This window comes from Sciurus vulgaris (genome assembly GCF_902686455.1).
Source record: "Sciurus vulgaris genome assembly, chromosome: 11".
In the NCBI taxonomy this organism is placed as follows: Eukaryota; Metazoa; Chordata; class Mammalia; order Rodentia; family Sciuridae; genus Sciurus; species Sciurus vulgaris.
This window is the reverse complement of record NC_136472.1, coordinates 103,747,531-103,753,566: the sequence shown is the minus strand read 5'-3', so window position 1 is coordinate 103,753,566 and position 6,036 is coordinate 103,747,531.

The following is a 6,036-nucleotide window of genomic DNA, read 5'->3' as shown; positions in this document are numbered from 1 at the left end:
CCTTTCTCATTCTCACCCATACAAAGGAAATTCATGAATAGATTCCAAGCGACCCAATTATCTTTTAAAAAAATAATAGCTTTTGTTAGTTCTTCAGATTTTGGTACTTTGTTAACAATTAGCTTTTAAGTTATGTTGAGAGAATTTTACAATTTTCAGTAGAAGGAAGAAGAGAAAGGGTAGAATACATATTAATAGCACATTATTAGCCAGGAGAGGCCTGAGGATTGCCAGCCAGTTCAAAGCCAGCTCAGCAACACAGCAAGGCCCTAAACAATTAACCCTGTCTCTAAATCTCTAAATGTTATATATATAATATATAATATAGATATAAATATATATTTATATAAATATAATATATAATTTTATATATATTATATATATAAAAATTAAAAGACTGGGGATGTGACTCAGTGGTTAAGCACCCGTGGGTTCAATCCCTGGTACCAAAAAAAAAGTCAAATTATTAAGCAATTAATAAGGATAATATTAAACTTCACAAAAATTCCATGAATTAGCTGCTATTAGTGTCTACCCTTCAACTAAGAAGTTAATTGAAATACAAAGTTGACTTGATTTTGTTGTTTGTCCGTGATTGCACAGAAATGGTACATTTGAAGTCTGAATTAATATCATATTGCATTGAGTTCCTGTACTATTTCCTGGAGAGCAGTATAAATGTTAGCTATTATTCTGATCTTTGGGGAACTGTCACTTAAATGTAGACCTTCAGCTGGGGACAGTAAATCTTTGTGACTTTGAAACATTAATGTCATTTATATTGGTGGGTTTTTTTTGTTTGTTTGTTTTTCCGGTGCTAGGGATTGAACCCAGGGCCTTGGGCTTGCAAGGCAAGCACTCTACCAACTGAGCTATCTCCCCAGCCCTCCATGTGTCTTTTAAAAGAAAATAAAATCCCCTCCTTCATTACATTTTGTTGGTAGTTGTAGAAAATTGTGTTTTTTTCAAAGAAGGCCACACCCTTATTTATTTCACCCCAATGGTTAGTCTTCCCATTACAGGTGGGAATCTATGTTCCTTCCCCTTGATTCTGCCTTGGTGAGGAGTGCTGACTCTTAGGACCAATGGAGTATGTCAGAAGTTAAATTATGTGACTTCCTGGGCTAGGTGCAGAAGGAAATATCACAGATTAAAAAGGCCTCTGATGATTTCCATCTCCAGTCTTCAACTCTTCCAGTTGAGACTCCAGACTAGATGGAGCAGAGATAAGCTGTCTTCACAATATTGTCTTCATTCATGATCCACAGAAACAAAGAGAGAAAGTTTTTTTTGAGTTTTTTTTCTTTTTTTCATTTCAAATGGTTGTAATTTTAAGCCACTATGTTTGAAGATAATTTTTTAATAAAGCAACAGGTAAATACAGAACCCCATTTTTAATTTCCCAGTTTCCCTAACTTGGTCCCTTATATACTCTCATGACCTCTGCACCTCTGTACTAAAACCTCCATATTCAATATATTACTAAGTTCTGCCTAACCTTTGTTTTGTTTTGTTTTGTTTAGGTGCTCATTTGAACTCAGGACCTGGAACATACTAGACACCTGTTGAAATGCTGAGATACACCCCCACCTCCCTCCTTTGAATGTCACCTTCATACCTTCTCTCCTCCTAACCTAGGCCATGAACAAATATTTTCACACCTGTATTTCCAATAGTTATTGAAAGGAAATCTTTTCAATGTATATCTGTGTTTAAGTTTTGTATATGTGTGAATTGCATAACATATACATTTCTAACTGAAAAAGTTATATATTTTTTTGTACTAGGATTGAGCCCAGGATCACTCTACCACTTTGCTACATCCTTGACCCTTTTTTATTTTTTGAGACTGGGTCTTATTAAGTTGACCAAGATGGCCTCAAACTTGTAATCCTCCTGCCTCAGCCTCCTGAATAGCTGGGATTACAGATAAGCACTACTGCACCTGGGAAAAGTTGAATTAAAAATTTAAATAACTTGAAAACTAAAAAACTTATCTGGTCGAATAGTGATGACTTGTTTTAAGAGGCCAAGGCTGATAACTAAACTAGGGTATCAAACAATAAAAGATTACTGGTTATAATGAATGCTACTCATAGAGTTTTTGGGGGTTTTTTGTACTGGAGATTGAACCTGGGGCTTACCACTGAACCACATCCCCAGCTCTTTTAAAAAATATTTTATTTAGAGAACAGGGTCTCACTGAGTTGCTTAGGGCTTTGAACTCATGATCCTCCTGCCTCAGCCTCCGAGCCACTGGGATTACAGGTGGGCACCACCTCACCTGGCCCTCATATAGTTCTTAATATGGGCCATATCTGTCACAGTTTAATTCAGTTAATCCTCACAGAGTCTCATTGAATTAAGGAATATCATTATTATCATTTTATAGGTGAAAAGATTCATGTACAGAAGTTTGTCCAAGACCCAGAGCTAGTAGCTAGTGACAGACCTGTAATTTGAACCCAGATAATGCAATTGCCAGGTCTAGTCTCTTAACCACTCACGACACTAATTTTGCATTAGGGAAGACCTGCCTTAGGGACACTGGGTGACTCCAATTGGCAATTCTGCCATTGAAGACACTACCGGGAAATATTGCCACTAGTTGGTCAGGGCAATTTCTAGAGGACTTCAGAGAGATACAGGTGCATTTAGGGGAGAAGGGCAGTGAATTTACTTAGAGCTTCAGCAGGCAAGCTGCTACTCAAAACAAAACAAAACAAACAAACAAAAAAACAAACAACAACAACCAAAAAAAAAAAAAAAAAAAACAGCAGTGCAGGGCACAGCAGCATGCCTTAGACCCAGCTACTCTGGAGACTGAAGCAAGAGAATCACTTGAGCCCTGGATTCTGAAACCAGCCTGGGTTTGGTCCATGCCTGTACTCCCAGAGACTAGGGAGACTAAAGCAGGAAGATCACAAGTTCTAGGTCATCCTCAGCAACTTAGTGAGGTCCTAAGCAACTTATCAAGATCCTGTCTCAAAAAATAAAAAGGGCTGTGGGTGTGGCTTAGTGGTTAAGCTCCCCTGGGTTCAATCCCCAGTACAGAAAGAAAAAAGAGAAAAAGAAGAAGAAATCAGACTGGGCAACATAGCAAGACCATATCCCAAAGCAATAGTAATAATAAAAATGGCTTTATAAGCAGCAGGTAAAAGTGAAATTAATAATTTCACTTAAAATCTACCTATTTCGGTGCCAATACAATGCCATTTTTATTACTATTGCTCTATAGTACAGTTGAAGATCTAGTAATGTGATACCACCTGCTTGGCACTAGACAAAGGTGCCAAAAACATACAATGGAGAAAAAGATAGCCTCTTCAACAAATGGTGCTGGCAAATCTGGAAATCCATGTGCAGCAAAATGAAACTAAACCCCTATCTCTCACCCTGTACAAAACTCAACTCAAAATGGATCAAGGACCTCAAAATTATACCAGAGACCCTGTACCTAATAGAAGAAAAAGTAGGTCCAAATCTTCACCATGTAGGCTTAGGACCAGACTTCCTTAACATGACTCCCAAAGCACAAAAAAATATAAAAACAGGAATCAATAACTGGGATAGATTCAAACTAAAAAGCTTTTTCTCAGCAAAGGAAACAACAATGTGAAGAGAGAGCCTACAGAGTGGGAGAAAATCTTTGCTACATGCACTTCAGATAGATCACTAATCTCCAGAATCTGTAAAGAACTCAAAAAACTTTACACCAAAAATACAAATACCCAATGAATAAATGGGCTAAGGAAATGAACAGATACTTCACAGAAGAAGATCTACAAGCAATCAACAGATATATAAAAAAAATGTTCAACATCTCTAGTAATAAGAGAAATGCAAATCAAAACTACCCTAAAATTTCATCTCACCCCAATTAGAATTTCTATTATCAAGAATACAAGCAACAATAAGTGTTGGCGGGGGTGTGGGGAAAAGGTACACTCATACATTGCTGTTGGGACTGCAAATTGGTGCCACCACTCTGGAAAGCAGTGTGGAGATTCCTTAGAAAATTTGGAATGGAACCACCATTTGACCCAGCTATCCCACACCTTGGCCTATACCCAAAGGACTTAAAATCAGCATACTAGAGTGATGCAGCTACATCAATGTTTTTTTATTATCATTATTAAAATCTTTTTTTATTTTTACAGACTGCATTTTGATTCATTGTACACAAATGGGGTACAACTTTTCATCTCTTTGGTTGTACACAATGTAGATTCACACCATTCATGTAATCATACATATATATAGGGTAATACTATCTGTTTCATTCTACCATCTTTCTGTCCTTCACCCCTTTCCACCTCATTTTCCTCTACACCATCCAAAGTTCCTTCATTCTTCTCTTCCCCCCATCACCCCCTCCTTGTTATATATTTTCATGCACTTTTCAGAGAAAACATTTGGCCTTTGGTTTTTTTGGACTTGGCCTGTTTCACTTAGCATGATATTTTCCAACTTCATCCATTTACCAGCAAATGCCATAATTTTATTCTTCTTTATGGCTGAGTAATATCCCATTGTATATATATACCATGGTTTCTTTATCCATTTGTCAATTGAAGGGCATCTAGGTTGGTTCCACAATCTACCTATTGTGAATTGAGCTGCTATGAACATTGATGTAGCTGCATCATTGTAGTATGCTGATTTTAAGTCCTTTGGGTGTAACCAAGGAGGGGATAGCTGGGTCAAATGGTGGGTCCATTCCAAGCTTTCTGAGGAATCTCCATACTGCTTTCCAGAGTGACTGCACCAATTTGCAACTCCACCAGCAATGTATGAGTGTGCCTTTTTCCCCACATCCATGCCAACACTTATTATTGCTTCTGTTTTTGATAATAGTCATTCTAATTGAAATTAGATGAAATCTTAGGGTGGTTTTAATTTGCATTTCTCTAATTACTAGAGATGATGAGCACTTTTTCATATATTTGTTGATCACTTGTATATCTTCTTCTGTGAAGTGTCTGCCCATTTCCTTAGCCCATTTATTGATTGTGTTCTTTGTGTTTTTGGTGTAAAGTTTTTTAAGTTCTTTATAAATTTTGGAGATGAGTGCTCTGTCTGAAGTGTGTGTGGAAAAGATTTTCTCCCACTCTGTAGGCTCTCTTTTCACATTATTGATTGCTTCCTTTGCTGCAAAAAAGCTTTTTTATTTTGTATCTATCCCATTTATTGATTCTTGCTTTCATTTCTTGCACTATGGGGGTCTTGTTAAGGAAGTCTGGTCCTAAGCCAACGTGATGGAGATTTGGGCCTACTTTTTTCTTTTATTTGGTGAAGGGTCTCAGGTCTAATTCCTAGATTCTTGATCCATTTTGAGTTGAGTTTTGTACAGGGTGAGAGGGATTTAATTTCATTTTACTGCATATGGATTTCCGGTTTTGCCAGCACCATTTGTTGAAGAGGCTATCTTTTTCTCCATTGTATGTTTTTGGTTCCTTTGTCTAGTATGAGATAACTGTATTTATGTAGTTTTGTCTCTGTGTCTTCTATTCTGTACCATTGGTCTACCTGTCTATTTTGGTGCCAGTACCATGCTGTTTTTGTTACTATTGCTCTATAGTAGAGTTTAAGGTCTGGTATTGTGATACCTCCTGCTTCACTCTTCCTGCCCAGGATTGCTTTGGCTATCCTGGGTCTTTTGTTCTTCCAGATGAATTTCATGATTGCTTTTTCTGTTTCTATGAGAAATGTCATAGGGATTATAATTGGAATTGTGTTAAATCTGTATAGCACCTTTGGTAGTATGGCCATTTTGATAATATTAATTCTGCCTATCCAGGAAGATGGGAGATCTTTCCATCCTCTAAGGTCTTCTTCAATTTCTTTCTTTAATGTTTTGTAGTTTTCATTGTAGAGACCTTTCACCTCTTTGGTTAGATTGATTCCCAATACCCAAGTATTTTTTTTTTTTTTTGAGGTTATTGCAAACAGAGTTGTTTTCCTCATTTCCCTTTCAGATGTTTCATCACTTATGTATAGAGATATTTTAGATTTATGCATGTTGATTTTATATCC